Source organism: Triturus cristatus, chromosome 7 (genome assembly GCF_964204655.1).
Source record: "Triturus cristatus chromosome 7, aTriCri1.1, whole genome shotgun sequence".
NCBI lineage: Eukaryota > Metazoa > Chordata > Amphibia > Caudata > Salamandridae > Triturus > Triturus cristatus.
The window spans coordinates 1,077,182,576-1,077,204,898 of NC_140590.1; the positions used below are offsets into that span (position 1 = coordinate 1,077,182,576).

The 22,323-nt window shown below is 45.3% G+C and overlaps 1 protein-coding gene across 2 annotated transcripts in view; it reads left to right on the forward strand.

Annotated features, from left to right (window-relative positions):
• The first annotated feature begins 1,395 nt into the window (after positions 1–1,395).
• SLC26A2 (solute carrier family 26 member 2) overlaps positions 1,396–22,323 on the forward strand; it is an 86,708-nt gene continuing 65,780 nt past the window's right edge. Inside the window, exon 1 of one of the 2 annotated variants that reach the window (XM_085618190.1) lies at positions 1,396–1,532. The gene's annotated coding sequence lies outside the window, so the exon portion shown is untranslated. Of the gene's footprint in view, positions 1,533–18,679; positions 18,771–22,323 lie in introns of those variants that run through there. The other variant, XM_085618191.1, reaches the window with a different exon arrangement.

Genomic DNA, 22,323 nt, shown 5'->3' on the forward strand with positions numbered 1-22,323 from the left:
ACTCTGCTATCCATCCATCCATTCTGCCATCCACCCATTCATCCTCTACCCTCAACCTATCCATTCATTCTACTGTCCATCCATCCACTCTGCCATCCATTAATCTATTCATTCACTCTGCTATCTATTCATCCTTTCGCCAACTCACCCATCCATCCCCCCTTCACTCTCCCACACTTTCACCTGTCCATCTCCATCTCTTTTCTCTGCCATCCTTTCACCTGTCCCTACACCTATCCATGTGTCCCTTTATTCTGCCCTCCTTTCACCTGGCTATCCATCCCTTTACTCTTCTATTCTTTCATTTGAGCCTCCACCTATTCATCCAGCCTTTACTCTGCATAGCTTTCACCTGTCCATCCATCCCTTTACTCTCTCATTCTTTCGCCTATCCCCCTACTTATCCATCCATCCATTTACTCTCCCATCCTTTCACCTCAACATCCATCTATCCATTCACTCATTCATCCTCTTATTCTGCCAAACTTTCACCTGCCATCCCACTTATCCATTCACTCATCCTTTCACCCACTCTTTCATCCATCCACCCCTCCTTCTAGTCACTATTCATTCCTTCATTCCCTTTCCTAACTACACATCTTTTGTTTTAATCCCCCCTTCGCTTGCTCTTCTGTATTTCTTGATAGTGTTATTTATGAACGTTTGTCTGCCCGGCTATGGACAGACGAGGCCCTTAAAGAACCCCATCACGGCTGTAGCTACTACAGTTGTAGGTCCGAATCAAGAATATCTATGCTGCCGCACCATCAGCATTCTACGAACAGCTCTCATTGAATGTTCTAAAAGGGCGCCTCCTCCACACCGCCCTCGGGGGATCAAGACAGTAAAGCTTCGAAGATTATCTTTTCCGCCAGACAAATAGATTCGATAGACTGTAGACAGAGAAGACCCTAGTCCCAATGGACGACGGACATTGGGTTAAAGAAACTGCCATGTTGGAACAGTATCTGCCCATTCGTGGGGTATTACATTATACAATAAAGGGCAATTTTCCGTAATCAAGCAACTTAATGAAACTTAATTTTAAGTTGAGAAAGAAAAGAAGTAAAAATAACAAAAATGCGTATTGAAAGATTAAAAGAAAGCTTTTTGCTCATACAAGCAAACCCAAATAAAAAATATATATCTAGAAAGATACCTAATACTTTAAAATGCACGTTTCATCTATATCTGTCACTCAACGATGTACCAAACAAAACCAGTTCTTTCAAAGGCGGCTGTCGAGTCAACTTGCCCTGGAATGGCGACTAGTTGACGACTCTGTGACGTCATTCTTTCACTACCGAAACACACAGAGAAGGGGCGTGGTCTAATAGGATGGGCGTGGTCTCCTCGTGAAAATCTAAGAGGCGTGGCTGTTGTCGTGGCTGGACTGTTCCGGGTGCTCCGCCCCTACACCGGCGAACAGTCGCCGGTCCCAAATGTCCCGCTGTCACCCGGGAGAGGAAGAAGTTTAGCCTGTGCAAGTTGAAGGAGATGAACGTGGGACAGTGAACGCAGACGCATACCTGGTAACTTTTTAAAAACAAAATGAGACGGATCTATTTGTGCTCGTGGATCTTAAAGTAGAATGAGGATTATTCTGTGGTTTTTTAACAGTACCATTCTGAAGCATAAATCCAAAGGCATTTTACTGAAGTGCACATGAAGTAAAACCTGTATAACATAGGGACTGGGGTTTACTATCAAAACTTTTTTGTGGGTAAAGGTTCTGTTGCCTTTGAAGGTATATAGGTCAGCAACGTTAGTCGAAACATTTTTAAAGTGTGTAATAATTGTTTTGTGGAGGCCTCTGGGGAGCACTCAAGTACAATATAGCAACTATCGAGATAACTGGTGCATTGTGTTGTAAATTGTGCCAATCGCAAAAGTCAGTTGGATAAGAGAGCTTGTGTATTTACCTGAGCGATTTTCTTGGAAATGTTATGGTGAATGTAAGGTACAATTATGCGGGAAACTAGCGTAATTTTCTGTAGCGTTATTGCGCAAAATTACACAAAATTACCGCGAAATTACGTGAAATACATCTCGCACTCAAAAAATTATGTAGTTGGTCAGTTTGGACAAAATGTAATTTCGAATTTATTTCCGGTTGCTTGCTTTCTAGTACTCTGCCATTGGCGCTTTGGATTGGATTTGTAGTTTTAAGATAAAAAATTACTCGAACGGGTAAAAAATATACCTGAAATGCCACTCGTGTACATAAAAATATCCGAATGGAACATTTTATGTTAAAATTTCTCCCCGAAAATGCTCAATGTGGCATAATGGTGTAATTTTGGATAGATTTCATTAAGCAAAATTACCAAAATTTCACTGGCGTAATTAAGATTTCGTCCAGGCTTCAATAAATGGGCAGTAACACTGGATGGAACAGGATGAGATGTAAAGACCAGTAAACGGGGATTCTGTGAAGAAAGAGGAGTGAGAACTCCACCAATGGATTGTGTGAGAATTTTGTGAATTTTAGGGCTGAGAAGCCCCAAGCGTATAACAGCATGTGACGTTTTTACCCAGTTAGTGCCTGAAAAAGCCCTTCTATAATGCAAAAGCGGTTGATGTACTCTGTACCATTAACATATATGAAATTCTTTGATGATAGCCACCCGCACAGATGCAGTATCACAGAAAATGCTTTCTAAACATGGTAACACTTTTTAATGAGTATGTGCCAAGCATGAGACACCCCCAATCGGGTAATAAACATTTTTTAATATCTGTAATTCCTGACTCGGGGAAATCCCATAGCAGGTGTTGTGCTCGCACCCTGATAGACTAGGGGTTATTTTGTCTGATATTTGTAGGGTATTGGCTTCAAATATGTTGAAAATAGGAAAACAAACTATGTCACATGTGCAGGGCCACTGGAATTTTGCAATTGTGTGCCACATTGAGTTTTGCATAGTTCTAGATTTGCCACACAATCCATCATCTGCCGCATAATCTGTAGATTTTAACCAAAAATGTTTTGTTCCTAGCTCATACGATTCAAAAGTTACTAAAAACGCAGTGACACGTGTTGCCTCAAAGTGGACGGCCCTTTGGAAATACTGACTGACCACCTTTCAGTTGCTTATTGCAATACTTGAGTGTTACTAATGAGGTGCAACCAACGCACAAACACTGTTTACACGTTTAAAAATGACAAAATAATGAAGTAATACTATCACAAAATGTACCGCTTACGCCGCATATCTTGCTTTTCTAGCTGCATAATTTACTCAACCGTGCTACAAAATGTGGTCCTCCCATGCCGTATAATTCCAGTGGCCCTTCACATAAGTTTGGAAACAGCCATCCTTTCTATGTTCCCACAAACTGACAATAAAATGAACGTAATCTCAAAGTCAAAATGTTTATAATTACTTACGAGAAGTTTGTAAGCACAACTAGAAGCGTAAAAAACAGCCCTGCACCATAGCACACAGTTGTTGCTGATAGATCCAACGCATTTGCCAGTTGACAACTTTCCTTGTAAACAGAAATATTGTACATTTTCAATCAAGAGGCAAAGTTACCGCCAATTGAGAAGAAAAAGCTGTGACAATATTCCTTTGCCGCCTTATGTTGCAGGTCGGAAGCAATTGCTTTCTTAATGCACCCCTATACAGGGAAATTTCACATGACAATGTTCTATCTTTTTGATTGATTATGACTTCATACTTAATTAATAGTAGTGGGTTAGAGCTAGACAGCACCCTTATGAATCATGGATTCCCCCTTGGGCAGGACAGTAAAAATGAATTATTTTAATAATATAGGGTCATATGTATCAAGCCTTTTTAAAAATGAATTATTTTAATAATATAGGGTCATATGTATCAAGCCTTTTTCCCATTCGCAAACGGGCAGATTCTCAGAATCGGCCCGTTTGCGAATTGGAAAAAGCCTTTTGTATCATCCCAAAAGGCCATCGCAAAATAGAGAATTGCAAAATTTGCGATTCTCTATTTTGCAAATGCAATTAAGGAATTGCAAATTGCGATTCCTTAAATGCAATTCTGGAAACACCAGAAATGTGCTATTTGGCCTTAAGGAATTGCAAATTACCACCAACTTCAAGTTGGTGGTAATTTGCGATTTTCTTTAAAAAAACACTTTTTTGATTTTTTAAAGTGTATGTGCGCAAAATGTGCACACATTCATATTTCAGGGGTGCAACAGGGTGTCCTTTTGGCACCCTTGCACACTTGAAATTGCATTCTCAATTAGCGATTCTCTAATTGGTAATCGCAAATTGAGAATGTCTTCCCATTCATTCCTATGGGCCTCCTAGCCCATAGGAATGAATAGGAAGGTATTCCTTAATTGCGAATCTCAATTTGCGATTTGCAAATAAGGAATATGTAGGATACGCAAAATTTTTAGCAAATCCTACATACATTGCGTTTTGCGATTCTCTATTTACGATTCGCTAAAAATCGCAATTTGAGAATCGCAAAACTCTTTTTTGATACATATGGCCCAAAATACATTACAATATTGTGAAAGTACATAATACATTTTTTTGTAAAAGAGGAATATATAGAAATTGAAATGTTTTAACTGCATTAACTTTCTAGTCGTATGACTATATTGATTTCTTTTCTTTACCACTTTAGCTTTTCTGAGATCGAATTGCTTGTGACACCATCTTTCTACCGTAGGCCTCAGACAGTACTATTGACCTCCATTCTCTCGCCTCTCACAGCTTGGTCTATCCACAATAGACTTCTCCTCAATCCTGTTAAATGGGTGTGCAAATAAAAAAAATCTACTTGCCCGGGCAACTAAAGGGTATAGAAATCTACTTGTCCTGTAACGATTTCTGCTTGCCCCACCTACTCCTCGAATCACTTGGATAGGTTAACACAGAGAGAACCTGTACTCCAATCAGTACATCATACTGTGCACTCTACTCCAAATGCAAGCACAGTTATGCAGTGCGTTTTGATGCTGCCTTCCATGCAACTGTTGTACTGACCACTTATACAGCACATTTTCCGATGTGTCATTGTGCACTGCACTCGCTTAACAGCCAGTTTGCCAGGGACAGATTTTTATATGTTCAGAAATAGTGCCTAGAGGCAGAGCACAGTCTCTGTTTTTTAATGCAGTGTCTTTTGCACAGACTGTTGCAGTCTATAAACCATGTTGCTGCGATGGGTGTTTGCCATACTAGGGACAACTCATAACTGTGCTGCTGCAAAAAAGATTTCAATTTGATGTTCTGGCAGAAATGACAGTAACTGCACTTTTCCACAGAGCTTTTGAACACTTAATCAACAGCAAAATCACTTAGCTGAGGTGCCGTGATTACCTGGGGCAGTGTCTATTTTTTAGGTCTTGCCTAGGCAGCACTTGCGCTGTTTCTTCGAGCCATGCTATATTCAGAATACGGGCTTTAGGACTGACCCTATTACCTGTGTTCCTACTCTCCTTCTGTGCACTATTTTTTTGTTGACTTTTGGCTTTCCAGAAAACAAAACACGGCGTTTGCATTTCAATGTTTCTTGCTCATCAGATGGGCGCCTGTTCCATGAACTTCCCCCTCCCTCCCCCTTGTTTTCTTTTGCTTCTGTTTGTTCACCAGATCCTGTAACTGTTCAAACATTGCTTAATTCTATTTTTTATAAGATTACATTTATTTTTTGTGTGTTACCAGCCGACCCAAGACTCAAATCCAGTTCCCCAGGCTCAAGGTCGGCAGCTCTGTTTCTTAGGGCACATCTTACTTGAAAAACAAACTGCTTCCCTGGGGACATGTTCTTTGGACTCTCGAGTTCCAAGCAGTGTGCCCCGTCCCTCATGTTGCTCCCACACCCCTTTTCCCCTGCTCCCACGCACCGCTTCAAAAACTATTTCCACACCCCATCTCGAGCCTCCTTACACTGTCACCATCTTGTATGTGATATAGGCGCTACTGGGCGGATATATGTTAAAGGGGGCCGGGACCCCATCCCCGGACCACCATGTGCTTCTGATGGAGTGGCAGGCACCAGAAAAGGCTGCTGGCTGTCGTCACATAACAATTCACATACATACACTCCACACCATACCACATAATTGTACTCAACATAATTTCACCCAACATAATTTCACTCAATGCCACACTGCTCCATGCCACACAATTCAACTCCGCAAAATTCCATTTTACACCCCATAATTCTGCACCAAACCACATCATTCAACTACACACCACATATATCCAATTCACAACTCATAATTCCACATTGTGCTACAAAATTCAATACCACAAAATTCCACTCCACTAGATGCCACGCCACGACACACAATACCACTCCACATAATTACACTCCATAGCACACAATCCCACTCCATATAATTCCAATACACTCGATGCCACATAATTTCGATCTACATAATTCCACTACACACAACTCAACATCCCACAGTTCCAAAACACACTATTAAACAACAAACAATTCCAATCCAACCCACATAATTCCAATCCACACCACATACATCCAATCCACTCCATAACACATGGCTAGAATGGCTGTATGTTGGAACAATAAGTTCCTCAACAACGACTACCCTAACAACGGGGTCTCTACAACGACCGCGTCTTAACCACGATTTTTTTTACCACACATTCCTTTAGAGCAAATTTTTGAAGTAAAGTCATGAATGGTAAAACAAATGCATGGCTACTACTAACCCGATCCCCCTCAACACCCTAAAAACGAACACAAACCCCTCCCACCCTCTACAAACTAACCCGAACCCCTCCCACCCCTTAAAAACTAAGGCGATCCCCCACCCCCTAAAAATGAATACGAAATCCTCCCACCCCCTAAAAACGAACACAAACTCCCACCCCCAAAAAACGAACACAAATCCCCCCCACCCCCGAACCTCTGTTACCTGTCCTGTTCCTGTCCGATGCTCGCCGCTCAACTCCACCCATCCCGAACACTAGTCCGACTTAGCCTTAACCACGCACATGTGCGTGGTTAAGGCTAAGTCGTTGTTCGCGCAAGTCATTGTTTGGCTTCGATGACTCCGGAACTCGTTGTTCCTGAGTCGTTGTTCAGGATGTTCCCCAGCTAAAACACATTAACATTCCCAATGCCATTAGCTCCCAAACGCAAAGCTAGCAACACAGTTCACATCCCAATTCAAGTCCAAACATTTCCAATCCACACCACATAATGTGACACCAAACCACATAATACAACTCAACAACACAATTACACACCACACCACATACATTCACTCCACACCACACAATTACACACTGTATTACAAAATTCAACAGCACACCACATAATTAAAACACACTACATACCACTCCACAACATACAATCCCTCTCCACATAATTCCAGTACACCCAATAATACATAATTACTATCCATATAATTCTACAACACACCATACCATATAATTCCATAGCACAAATCCACTCCACACCACACAATTCCACGCCACACAATTACACAACTAAATAATCCAATCCACATAATTCCACTACACACCACATGCAACACTCCGTATCACAAAAAAGACTGCCATTAGCAATGTCAATAGCTCAAACTCAAACAAATGCGAGACCGATTGCATTGTCAATGCTTGTCTTATCGAGTTGCTATACCTTGAATGTGGCAGCCACATCTCGTGCAGTTCAAATGGAGAGTTCCAGAACCCCCTATCATGGCTGCTGTACTTTCAAATCAATAATCCTGATAGTACTTTGCTGTCTCAGCAATATAACCAATGTTTGAATCAGCACAAGATCTCCCCTTTTAGACTTCTGGCCAGGTGTGAGGTGGTTTTGTTATGGTGTCCACAAGGCGACATAGCAGCGGCCGGTGCAGGTAAGCGCGGTGGGGTGGGCGAGGTCGCCAGATGACGGAATAGGTAACATTAAATAAATAAATAAATAACTCCTATTCCGTCGTCTGTCATCATCCCCCCACCGCAGCGCCTCACCGCGCTTACCCCCGCACCGGCCGCTGCTGAATATACACATTCGTGTCACACACAGGGAACACGCACTGCACAGGCAGCAGCAGGACAAGGTTTTGTCACTCAGAGAAGAGGAATAGTAACCATAGCAGCGTAAGCTTCCCCGACATACAGAGATGCAGTGGATATGCATCTTTGCCTCAGAATGAAACTTTAGTAGCACAGGCAGGAGCAGTGATATATTCACTCACATCAGGCGGCCAACTAGAGACAAATTCCGGGGGGGGGGGGGGGGGGGGGGGCTGAAAGAGATTTCGGGGGGGGGGGGGGGGGGGTTAAGTCTTCCAGCCATAGGCAGAGTGGCTGTAAGAAGGGGTGACAACACAACAAAAGCCTAATTAACGAGTAAATGGTCTTTTAAAGACCTGTGAAGTACTCGGGTCCGGCTGCAATTAGACGGACGCCAGCCCGCGAGGCTGTATCAGCCGGGCTGACACACATGAGGGGGGGGGGGGGGGGGGCTGAAGCCCGGTGAGCCCATTGGGTATTGCGCGCCTGACTCACATACACATATATACAGAGAGCTTCATTCACACAGAATAGGCATAGTACATACCAAAGAAAGGAAGTAAAGTTGAAGAGACAGCAAACAAAGGAGAGAGGAGCTAGGGTGTTTGGGGATTGAGGGCAAACAGTAACCGCAGCTCATCACCGTTCCCTATTTGCGTCACACCAAGCACGAGTCAACTGGCTGAGGGACTGGAGAGCTCAAGCACTTTCCAAACCTCTCAAAGTCAGAGGCCAAATGAAGGTGGGGTATGCTTCAGTTACCAGGATCGAGACATGCCGTGTTAGCAGGGCAGCTGCACGGATACCTAAACGTCCTCTATTAGTTTTCCTCCCTCTATCTTGGACTGGAATCTACCCTCTGCCACAGCCTTCCCTGTAGTGTTATTCCTTTGAGGGTCTGTGTACGTGTGTTGGGGGGGGGGGGGGGGGGGAGCTGTCCATAAAATTCACAAGTAGAGTGTGCACCAATAAACTGTACAAACAGCATGTCATGCACCTGTCGCCCTGCCCGGCCATAAGAGGTGGCTGTGTTATGGTCTTCAAATACACACGATGTCACAATGTATAGTGCATTTTGTGTTTTAGAAATTAAAGCAGGTAGATCTCCAACTCCTCCTGACACGATCCTCCCCACCACTCCATCCAAACATAATGTAAATGCATACCGTGCACGGACAGCAAAGAAAGTAAACACTGCCATTCACAACGGTAACATGAAGCAAGCAATATAGCGCCTACAACTGATGGTTCCAAGCATGAAGCCCCTTCAGTAGAAGCCCCACACTTCATTGCCATGCAGATGCGAGGCCAAGCAGTGCAGCCATTAGCCAGAAGCGGTTTGGGGGTGGCTTGCTACCAGATACATGTATTGTAATTTGGGAACCGGTTGGGTATTAAGAGCTGCCCGGCGCAGTGCAAGAGGGAGCCGTTTGCCGTACTGATGTAACAGCCTCCGCAACCAGGGCACATGACAACCATGTCTGGCCAAAGGAAGAGGCTGGTTCAGAGGTCCTGCTGCCACAGTGACCGAGAAGGATGATAGTAATGATCTGACTCTGATAACCATGCTGTACAGATATTGCTGCTGTAAACGCCTTTACTCACTGAGCAGTTGTGCAGATATCAAGGGAATTCCTGCCAGTGATTGGAGAAGTATGACCCCCTTCCTCCTCCTCCAGGCACCCACTCCCCCCACACACGCCACCCTTTGTACTCTTAATCAGGGGCGAATAAACTCCTCCAATCAGACGGGATCACTTTATATAAAGTGTAATAGCATTGTACAAAATAACTTAACCTAAGGGTACATGGTGTGACGGTGAATAAGCATCTTCGTGACTCTAATATATTATTTGAAGACACTAGAGTGGTTTGGTTGAAATGGGATACCGGGTGGTCACTAAAAGGTAAGCCGATAGGGTTCGAGTGTGTACCAGGTTCTCACTCCCACTATACCAGTGATGCCTCTGCGGGGCTCTGCACCAGGAGTATATATTTGTCTACTACAGAGTAAAGATCCCACAGTTCTACAAAAGGTGTATGCCCATTATACACTCACCCACAAAGCTGCCTCATAACTTGCAGTCTGTGCCTTTTAATTGCCTCTCCCTGTAGGTCCGTGTATCTTCAGAATTCTTTGGTTTTAAATAGAGACCAATTTCAACCACAATGTAACTTGAGATAGGTTTAAAGTATACATTGGGATTGTTAGAGCACCATGTTAATTGTGTGGGTGATCCAGGTACTTTCAGCTGTGGGCTCAGCATGTGTGTGCATTCACTGTGCTATTTTGCTTGCTCGTTTGCTCTGTTTTCCCATTCCTGTAGGCGCTTTGATCTTCAGGTTGAACATTATCGGATTGTAGTGGAGGTCCCATGAGGCAGACACAAGGACAACAGGATAAAAGATGTGTTGTGCCAGGTACTACAACTTTCACTTGAGAGCTGCGTCTGCAGGACTCAGGCAGGATGAATAGATAGCTTGAGCTTTCTTCTGCATGTGCGGTGACAGGCTGCACTATTGTATTGGCATGTGCTCTTCCCACACACATACGTACCATAGACTGGCTCTTCTCATCCCACGGCTGGCCCACTTTCCGTCTAGGATAATCTAATGTTTTAATGATCCAGAGTCACAGCACAGGTCCAGCTTGCTTTGGTTCTTTCTGGTGAAAGGAAGACGAAGTGAAGTAGAAGCAGGCAGAATGGCCCTTGTTCAGGAGTACAGTCAACATAATCAGGCAACAAACTTCCCCCATCACGTCCTGAACAAAACTGCCACAGTTGAGCACTGGGAGAATATCTCCGATTTCTTTGCTGAGAAGATCGTGAAGATTTAACACTCTGGCCAACTCCCCCGATAACACGGTTCTTCAGTGGCTGCATACTCACTCAAACCTAGGGCAAAAACCATCGAAACTGCCATGCCACTCCGTCTCCACCCCAAAAGAACAATGCAGCATGGCAATAATTCAAGGTACTCGCAGAAGACTCACTCATCCAAGTCATATAAAATCTGAATCCGATGACCCACATAGCTGACCACAACCCCTCATCCTTAATAAAGGAATTCAGCCACCTCATCATAACTCTTTGAGCCAAAATAGTCAACACGCCACTGTTCCAAGGAGCAATCCGAGACTGCTTGATGCTACACCAGGTCACACTGCTCCTTGAGAAACCGGGATCAGATCCTGAAGATTTTAACAACTTCTTTCCTTTGACCAACCTACCCTTCCTGGCCAAGGACCTAAAAAACTCCGTACAGTCCCAGCACAATCAACCTATCGAACACCATGACCTACTCAACATTTTTCAATCAGGTTTCATGGCAGACAGCAGTACAGAAACTTCCATCCTGAATGTCACCAATGGCATCTTTAGGATGTTGGATAAAGGGGACTCATGCCTATTCATACACCTAGAGCTCTCCTTCATGTTCGGCACGGTCAACCGCAACATACTTCTAAACACCCTAAAACGACCCATTTGTGTTGGTGGCACCAAACATGTTCGCCTCATATCTCAGCAAATGCTAGCAGCTAATCAAACAAAAACACTCACTTTCAAACACAACCCCATTATATCCAAGGAGTCGCCTAAGGCTCAATTTTATCACTCACTCTGTTCAACCTTTACATAGAGTCCCTGACTGTGATTCTGCAACACACTAACTTTGCATATCACCTACATGCAGACAACACTCCACTCTAACTAAAAATATCCTATCTCAGAAATATGCTCCACTTTAAGCAGACCCTAAAAGAGGTACACAACTGGCTACTTATCAGTCACCTAAAGCTCAACTCCCAAAAGACGGAATTCCTCCTAATCTTTCCTCAAGGCAACTACCCACCAATCCAAGACTGGTTCATTGACCGTGATGTTCTCAACTGCAAACCAGAAATCTTTAACTGCACCAAATCACTGGAATCGTGCTAGATAACAGCCTGCGTATGACGGCTCACATCAACTCCGTAATGAGAAATGCCTTTTACAACCCTAGGCTACTCAAAAAGGCCAAAACCTTTATCCCTGACAATGACCTAAAAATGTGACACAAACCATAGTCCTGTATAGACTGGACCATGGAAATGCAACACTGAAAATTCATGTGGCTCCCATGAAGACCATGCTCAATGCAGCAGCTAGACGCCTCTCATCACCCCCACACTCACTAGACTAGAATAGTTTCTGAATAAAGCACAATGTTATTTCAAGCCAGCCGGCTTTACTCACAAAGCGCTTAACATTGAGACTCCATGATACCTGGCTCGAAAACGTACCAGGTGAGGATGTAAATGCACGCCACGTAGCTCCAATGCGTTATGATGCATTACTACTGGAACGGCCTCCATTCAAGAAAGGAAGATCATTTGCACGCTCCTTCACTGGAAATGCACCTAGAGTCTGGAACTCCCTTCCACCACTGATGCGTAGAAACCGGTCTATAGCGAGCTTCAAGAGAAGTGTCAGATCAGTACTCAACGAAAGACACCTATGTTCTTCCAGTATATACTATTTCTCCCTTTACTGATCCCCAGCTGGAAGTTCAAGCTCCAATCTAACATAGTCTTACTGTAGGACAAGTAGGGAGGCACAACTGCAGAGCCCATCAGGGTAAGTAAATGTAAATGTCCGGTATTTGTAAAGCGCAAACAATTACCCGAGGATGTCAAGGGGCTGGGGGCCTTCGGGAAGATTAAGCGAGCTTTTGCCCAGAGTCACACGGTGCTGGGCTAATCTGCCGCCAGCTCCGGGGATCAAACCGTGAGCCCCCGGGTTCCAGAGTCGGTGCGCCGCACCTCTTCCCTTCCCTTACGTAATCTCCTTACCTCTCACTACTGTCTGACCTCATGCAAGCTGCTGGAAATTTGCAATGATTAATAATGTCTGCAACCCCATGTACTAAGTAGCCACCAATATCTATTCGTGTTTGTCATGTGTATGCTGTAAAGCGCTCTGGTACCCTCGGGTCATGTACATTCTTTATAAAACTCAAATAAATAAACTGCACATTTGTTTTAAATGAAGCAGCAGTAATTAATGGAGCTGAAAGGTCAGTACTCGGCATGCAGCACTACATAAATACAACCATTGTTCCTATGTCCTGGCATTTATCCATATGCTTTGAGGATACACTATACTTCAGAGACGGGGAGTTTTTGTGAAACAATGCAAAGCACGGCCCGACTGTTGCAGCCCCCATTTGGCTGGCAGCACTGACGGGGGCAGTGTAAATAGACCCTGTAAAAACTGAACTGACCTCCATGCCATTAGCCCACCTAGGAGCTTGCAACATGGCCTGTATGACCAGCACAGCCCTGCACAGGGGGCCAGACGGAACAGAAGGTTCTGGGCAGAGGGCCCCAGTGAGTGGAAAAATGGGCTCTGGGAGAGTAAAACACAGGGTTCCACAGTCTAAAATGAGGAGGCGCCCCCTCCCTCTCACCCAGCTTTTTACCATAGAATGCTGGAAGTGCATTGCAGGGAAGAGATGCGGCCCTTCTCCGTTGCAGCTTCTCTAGGGCTTTCAGATCCAGTGTGCTCTGGGGAAATGCAAAGTCATACAGCTCTTTTATGCACAGTGCTCCTGAGACCATTCTCGGGCTAAGTTCACCAATAGTAAGCAATGTTTTTACAGGGCTGGGGGAACTCGGGGTTCTTCTGGCTAATCACAGGCTTTCACATGTTTCCCATATTGATGGAATGTATTTTAGCCATCCTGATTAGTTATCTGTACCAGGTTGTCAAAGTGCAATACATTCTTATCTTAAGTTGATGCCTACTTGTCTGACGTACACAAAAGACATTAAACTAGTCAGCTTTGAAGGAAACCCCGATTGCCTTGCCATCGAGCGATAGAAATCCCAAATCTCTATGTGAGTAAGGAAGAACAAGAGCACAAACAGCTCACACTGGCTTTCTGCCAAATCGGCATTCCTCAAGGTGATTGGTCTCACGGTTTCTTGACCCACAAAAGCCGTTGAGTAGCCGCTGGCTGTCACAGGCCGGTTCAGGTCAGAATTATTCTAATCTCTGGTTCTGTATGTATTTCAGCCAGAAAGCTTTGTTTGAGAGTGAGCCAACCAAATGCTGTTGAGTTGAGAGGTGTGCAAAGAGGTGAGGGTTGGAGAATCCAATTTGTATGAGTATGGGAAGCACCTTGAAGGAGAGGGCATGGGAAGGGGCAGAGCAGTACTAACGGTGCTACTTGTGGGAGTCTGTGTCCACCAACTTGAGCTTACATGCCAGCTTGTAGAATATCCTAAAGCAAGATGCATCCAAAACAGGTTTTAGTTGCACATTGATTTGCATTGAAATGATGATTACTTTAGGCCAGATAAAATAAAGTTGAAAATAATCATCATATTAGTTTAGACCCAATATTATTGATATGGTCTTCTATTTAGGGCTAGTTTGGAAGTTTGTAGTGGTTAGCAACACATAGCAAGCAAGTGCTCAGCTACATGGAGTATTATCAAACCACGAGAGGCATTTTGCACCAGCAGGGGAAGCGACTACAAGAAGAAGGCCATGCTGAATAAGCAGCATTGTGAACCTATAGTTGACACTTCCTACCAATATAGGGTGGAGGCCACCAAAAGGCCTAGATGCCAAGTGGTCTCATGTCATATGTAACAACGTTAGTCTTTTATGTCGGCTTTATAGCCAGTATTTTTAGGTCTCGCCTACGCATCGCGCATGCGCTACATAGGAGGAGACCTTTAGGAATCTATTTACTTTTTGGGCCAAATACGTGCACGCTTTGCACTGCTTTCAATGGCAACGCATGCACGTTTGGCGATTCCCTTGCGGGAGTGAGCTTTGAAACCATCTATTTGTAATTAACTTGCAATCTGATGGGGCCCCTGCTCGCTCCCGCAAGAGAAACGCTTTGTGTGCTCTTAGCCGCACTCCCCCACCCCTCCCCCCTCAGCTGCATTCCTCGCATCCCACGGCGTTTTGCCTGCAGCAGTGCCTCCTTGTTTACATAGAAAGAGTCAGCTTGCCTGCATTACTGAGTATATGGTATGTGTTTTAATTAATCGCCCAATAAAGTATTAAGCATGAACCCGCAGCTTTGTGGCCTAAAAACTGATCCTGGCACCTGAGCATTTTGATGAACTGCTCTACCTCTCTACTTCTCCCTCTACCTCCCTACCTCTCTACCTCTACCTCTCTCTCTCTCTCTCTCTCTCTCTCTCTCTACCTCTCTCTACCCCTCTCTACCCCTCTCTACCTCTCTCTACCTCTCTCTCTACCTCTCTTTCTCTACCTCTCTCCCTCACTACCTCTCTACCTCTCTACCTCTCTACCCCTCTCTACCTCTCTACCCCTCTGCACCTCTCTCTACTTCTCTACCTCTCTACACCTCTCTCTCTACCTCTCTCTCTACCTTTCTCTCTACCTCTCTCTCTCTACCTCTCTCTCTACCTCTCTCTCTACCTCTCTCTCTACCTCTCTACCTCTACCTCTACCTCTCTGCCTCTCTCTACCTCTCTCTACCTCGCTCTCTAACTCTCTACCTCTCTCTACTTCTACCTCTCCCTCTCCCTCTACCTCTCTACCTCTTTACCTCGCTACCTCTCTCTACCTCTCTTCCTCTCTCTCTACCTCTCTCTACCTCTCTCTCCTACCTCTCTCTCTGCCTCTCTACCTCTCTCTCTCTCTCTACCTCTCTCATTCACTACCTCTCTACCTCTCTCTATCTACCTCACTCTCTACCTCTCTCTCTGCCTCTCTACCTCTCTACCTCTCTCTCTCTCTCTCTCTCTCTCTCTCTCTCTCTCTCTCTCTATCCCTCTACCTCTCTCTCTCTACCTCTCTACCTCTCTCTCGCTACCTCTCTACCTCCCTCTCTCTACCTCTACTTCTCTCTCTACCTCTCTACCTCTACTTCTCTCTACCTCGCTACCTCTATCTCTCTACCACTCTGCCTCTCTCTCTCTACCTTTCTCTCTCTACCTCTACCCCTCTCTCTCTCTACCTCTCCCTACCTCTCTATCTCTACCTCTCTACCTCTACCTCTCTACCTCTCTCTACCTCTACCGCCCTCTACCTCTCTCTACCTTTACCTCTCTCTCTCTCTCTCTCTCTCCATACCTCTCTACCTCTCTCTCTACCCCGCTCTCTCTATACCTCTACCTCTCTCTCTACCTCTGCCTCTCTCTCCACCTCTCCATCTCTCTCTCTCTCTCTACCTCTCTCTACCTCTCTATCCCTCTACCTTTCTCTACCTCTCCACCTCTCTCTACCTCTCTCTGCCTCTGCCTCTACCTCTTTACCTCTACCTCTCTACCTCTCTACACCTCTCTACCAAAGGCGAGACCGATTACATTGCAAATGCTTGTTTTATTACATACCGGGCTCTAAAGACAAAACCAATTCTCTTTTGCTTCTCTCAGCCTGTTGCTACATTGTTTTGAGGGTGTATGCGTCCATCTTTCACCCTCTAGGTTGTGTTGATGAACCTTGGTGTTCTGTTTTGTATTTTCTTCCTCTCATAACATCTTTATTGGTAAGATTGAGCGTGTCTACGTCACAGGTCCAATGATTAACTAATACAAAATTACACTTTGGTGTCAACTTGCTATCTATGGGCAGGGCTACAGGAATTCAAGGATTCTGCGGCCGTGGCATATCCACATAATTATGGATTTACAACACTTACAGTATTATCCGCCATCAGCTGCTACATGTATGATTTTAACCCCAAAAAATGTTTCTAGCGCAAACGGATCAAATGTTACTATGCCTCGTGTATTCCAACAAGGTTGATGAGACTACTTTTAGATGCGGATTGCTCGATCCAGGTATTAAACGGGTACTACGAAGACGAGATCTTTACCAGACCCTTAATGTCTGTTAAAATGACAACTGAGTGAATATATCCACACAATATTCTGTAGTACGCTGCACAATTTGCCTTTGCTAGCCACATAATTGACTTGTCCCTGCCTCATTATTTGGTCACCCGTTGCTGCATTAGCCCTGGGGTTCTGCCTATGCTGGAGCATCAAGGACATACGTTGAAATCTTGCGCCCATTTGGAGTGGCGCTGCCAGGCAGCTGCTGACATTGGCTTCAGTGTAGCACTGGTCCTGATGTCTGACGACTTCTTTGAGTTCTATAAGCCATTCAGCAACTCTGCAAAGCTGATGATGCGGTTCACAGTACCGATCATCTGGGACCTAGTGCGCGTCCGGTGAGCACAGGAAACGCAAACTGCTTTTTCATATCTGCCTGGTAAGTTCCCAAAGTAAAATAAACCTAATTTCTTTTATACTTGCCATTACTGGTAGCAAAGCAAACGCTTGGAGATGTTTTTCTAAATGAAATCACCTGGATTGACACACGAACAGTGATGTCAGACTTGTTAAGGTGGAACAGAGATATGGGTTACTTTGTAATAATCCTTCTGGCACCTCTGATTTAAAAATAGACCTTCAAAAATCTAAAACTAGTAATGCTGCTCCCTCTGAGCTCTAAGTCCACGTTCAGCGAAAGACTGCTTCTTCTAGCACTATCACACATGTATAAGCTCAGAATAGTGAACTGTGCCTGGTGTGAACTATCCAATCCTGCTTAGTGAGTAAGAGTCTTTGTTCCTGAAGTAAGTGGAGACATGTGACTGTGTGATCCTGCTTTATATTATACAAACCAAAGAATATAAACCTATTTTGACTTGTGTCAGCTGTCTTTTTTAGAATAGCGTGACCTCTTCAGATGACCTTTTGTCCTGAACTTTGGTTCTGAATTTCGACCATTTCGCTTGAATCTTTTATTCACTGACCAGAATCTGCATATTTGGTAGCTTGTTACTTTAGTGCCAAAGCTTTGCGTTATTTCAGTCAGGCAGCACCACTATGTCATTCTTCTATGGAATGCCTTACAGTTGTTGTGTTACATTGAGGGAGGGACAGGTGTACACTGCGGATTATTTGAGGCCTTCATATGTAGTATGTTTCTCTGACATTTCGTTTCCGGAGCTTCAAATGATAAACAAAACACAAAGTAAAAACAAATGTACCCATAATAGGTTACAAAGTACAACTACCGGGAGGGTGCCAGGCCGTCCGTGCCCGCTGGTTACCCTGCTGAACAGGCCGAACCCAGCCACAGCCACAAAAGCAAATACTGAACTGGGCTCCAGTGAAAGGCTGATCGCCTCAAGAGATGGGCTTAAAAATAGTCGCCGGTCAGGTCGGTCTGCTGTTGCACGCGCGTCTTAGACGGGAGCTTCTTGAAAGTCCGGTAGGACTGAAAGGCTGTTAATTACGTTTTCAATTAAGTGTCAGGACGAAGCCTGACAGGGACTAACTCTGTTCCACCCGTACCTGTCAAAGACGTGCTGTCTGTAGAAAGAGATACCTGTGACTCTGAAGACCACTTTCGCTTTAAAACGGATGTTGATTTTTACACTGAGCACACATATCGGGTACCACACTCCCCCCTCCCTGCTCCGGTAACTCTGAGGCTGGGGTCCCACTGCAAGAGGAAACGCTGAGTCTGAGGAGAGCTTATTCCGGACGCGCCGCCGGACCTCGCGCCTGGAACACTTACATGAATGCAGCTAGTGTGCTGTACACGTGTCTCTCACAGTCTATTCCCCTCCCCGGTCTTTCCCTCAAGGGGAGGCCCGTGGGTGGGGCCACCACGCCTAGGAGGGCCTAGCCCGGCCGCAGAGGCCACTGCCTTTCACAGAGGTTGGAAAGCAACGGCGGGATCAGCTGCGGGGTGTGAGTCAAGGCACTTCAGCCAGCGCTACGGTGAGTGTATGAAGTTCAAGTCACCGCGCGCGTCTTTGTATACCATGCCCTTAAAAGAATTCCGCTATGTATCACTTTATCAGCTTTTTCTGTATAGCGCTTCGAGCGTACCACGATGCAGGTGTCAAAGCACTTCCTTGAATCCTTGAGGCAGTAAGATCTTTCGAGGTCGACAGCGTTAGTGCAATTTAGTTGTAGAAAAAAAGTTATCATTTATAACGCCTCAAAGACGCAAAAGCAAGGAAGTTACTTGGCTGTAAAATTATATGCACTTATAAAATACTCTTAATGAAAAGAAACTTTGGTCGCATCAGCCATTGTATCATTTCTACCTTTAATGACTGCATGATTGAAAAAAGCCAATTTACATTTTTGTTTTACTAAGCTTGGCTTTTTACACTCTTCAATTCCATATATTCATTCTGAAACATATTGGGTTTTTGGCAAGAGTTCTTATGTATAGCGCATGCATGTAATTGATTGACCTTTAGGCTCTTGGTAGTTAGTGGTACTGAATTGAGAGCGGCGGTATCTGAAGTCCTTCGCTGTAGTGACAGCTAACTATGACCTCCGATGCCAGACTCTCCCTTGGCCCTCCAGCGGTGTCCCTGTCGCGGGCCTGGTGTACCACCCACGTAGGGCTCATCAATGCCTATTTCTCTTCCTGATCACCTCTACATCTCCTCACACGCACCATCAATGCAGAAAACGAGATGAGAGTTCACACTCAGTGCTGCCCCCTCCATTCATTGGCCTCTCCGTTGAGGTTGTGTTGTAATGTAACTTCTTTTATACCTGCTTTATTATAACATAATTATCCCTTGTATTTCTTTCATCTTTTTACCTTCTGTTGGTATTTTCCTCTTTCCTTCCCTTGGTTCACCCCCCCCCCCCCTGTATTCCATTGTTCTTGGAATGTCCGGGCGCGCACCTTAGAATGTTGGTGATGGAGATGCAGTCGCTGTGAGGTGACTTGGAGCTGTAAGTTGGATAATAAACGTCTCTTCTACCTTCGCTTGGCCTGAAGGGTATTCTTACAGGTTTCCAGGTCCTTTTTCGACTAATCCCGCTGTTCCTAGTCCATCTTCACCCCTCACAATAGATCGATATTGCTGAATACCTTGCATGATATGGTTGGGCGCCCCATTTTTGTGGACGTTAAGAAGAATAGGCATTGCCAGAGTGGGGAACCGGTAACATTAAAGGTGTTGTTGCCCAGACTAGGCCTGTCCAACAGCCATCATTTTTTAGGTCTCGCCTGAGCCAGCACATGCGCTGTTTCAAGCGAGACAGTTAGTAAGTGGGTTTTGAAAGTGCTACTCAGAGGCAGCCAGCCACCAGCTTGCTGTTACGCGCGCAGGCGCGCGCTTCCGTCATGGCTCATAAGTGCATCACTCGCGGGCACCCTTCCAGCCTGCGATCGGGATCACTTTCACTTTGATGGCCGCGTCACGCGCGCGCGCGCACACAACTCCCATCTTCCATGCCATCACTACTTGAACGCCTGGCCTTTTTGCGCCGTGTGTTAATTGACCAGTGGTTTTCCACGTGGATATTGACCTGGGCAATATTTTGGGATGGGATTTTCATGTAAAACTCGTGTTTCGAAAGACCAACGCGTCTCTCCTAAAGTCCCATTCCTGCCGCGTATAAGCAGTAGCCCTGGCCTCACTATCCCTCAAAGCGCCGGACTGCGCCCACTTTCACTTTAAGGGATCATTTTGCGGTGCTTGTACCATGCAGATAGGCAAGGACCCTCTCCATTTGGCGGGCTGCAGCTGCATATTTAGCAGATTGTAAATCATTAACCGCAGCTCTGAAACGCACTGGCCATGCCCCCCACTTTGCCTCGTCAGCCGGGCCTCCCTCGTTAAGATGCTGCTGCTGCCCCTGCGTTGCTGGTGCTTCTGGCTGGCTTACCAGCTGTCCCTGCTGCTAGTTACAATGTCTGAAGTATTCAGATTACCGGGTTCCTGCACTCACCGCCGAGAGGAGACAGGCCGTCCCGTTTTCCATGCCATCACTTGTTTCTCTTTATTGAAGCACTCTGTGAGAGTGTATGCACTTGAAATCTGGTTCCCTCATGTTCTTCCTATTCTGCCCCCCATTCCGTGTTGTTGCGTGCCCTCTCGTGTTCCATCGTTTTGGCTTTGCACCTCCCTACGTCCATGTTGTTGCTTTGCCTCCAACCACTGTTTCTGTTGTTGGTTGTCTCCTCCAGCCCTCCTTCCTAGGTCTGCGTTATTGCTTGGCTTCAGCCGCTGTCCCAGTTGTTGCTTGTCAGAACCCGCTCTGTGTTGTTGCTTGCCCTCTTCTTGCTGTCCATGTTTTTGCCTCGCACTCTCTCCCGCCCTCCCTACATAGTGCCTCCCACCCTGTCAGACCCGCTGTTGCCATTCAGGGTGTTGCTCTCCCACATGCCCTCCCTCCCTCCCACGATGGTGCCTCCTACCCTGCAATCAATAGGCGCGACTAAAAGCCTTTGCCAATGCTTGTTTGCTTGGACATCCTATCGGTGATGGTTAGGGACTTCCCCGCATGCTCCTTTCTGTGCCTCCTTCATTTTTTGCTTGTCCTGATCAGTAAATAGACTATAACGAACAAGTATTGGCATAGCCAATAGGTCTCGCCTTTGGGATCTTATAAGTGTTTAGCCATGCAACAGTTGATGTTGTTGCACCAAGGATATTGTGCTGCATAACTAAATACTTATAAGGTCCCAGAAGCGAGACCTATTGGCTATGCCAATGCTTGTTTTATTCTGTTCCAGGGGCCGCTTGAGATGTTGCTCGTTCTGTGAAGTTTCCATTACATGTTCCCTAGCAGTGCCTGGTCGTCACACGCTTGCTGGCCCCAACTCCCATCACAGCATTCTTCTGCTGCATGTCTTGAAGAGAGTCCCTCCTCTTGGTAGCCCCTGTGAGGGAGGTAAAGTGTATATACTAAAGTGATTTACTGTGTTCATGCTTATACTTTGGAGATCGGGCCGCACTGAGTGGTTTTAATATAAAGGCGGGAGTTGGGTCATGTCAGCTGGGGTAACTGGCTGTGAATTGTTCCTATGAATGAACACTTGCTGGCCTTTGAGATCTACCCACTGTACTAGCCTCCCACAAGTGTGACCAGGCACGCGTCACAGAGTGGAGACCTCGTGACTTCGAGTTCACCTGGACTTTTAGTTTTGGCCTAGAGACCGCTTTATTGATTACCATATTTTCATGTAATACAAAGAAATGCATAAAAATACACCTATACAAACATAAAGGTGATTAAGGATTAGCCATCCTAATCAATGGATTATTAGGTTGTCATTAACACTTTGTTTCCTTTATCAAAGTTATACAGCATAGGGCAGTGGGTCAACCCGCTTAAGCCATTATCTCTCTTGTACTGTGAGGAATTGCACTTGAACGGATCACATGTGCACATCCGCCTGAAAAAGAAGTGCACCTCAGTGGCAGGCCGGTAGACCCAACACTTTGCCAGTGCATATTAATTTCAATTCTTGGGCCTTCATTTTGAATCCCCCTTGTGTGTTTAACATATGTACTCA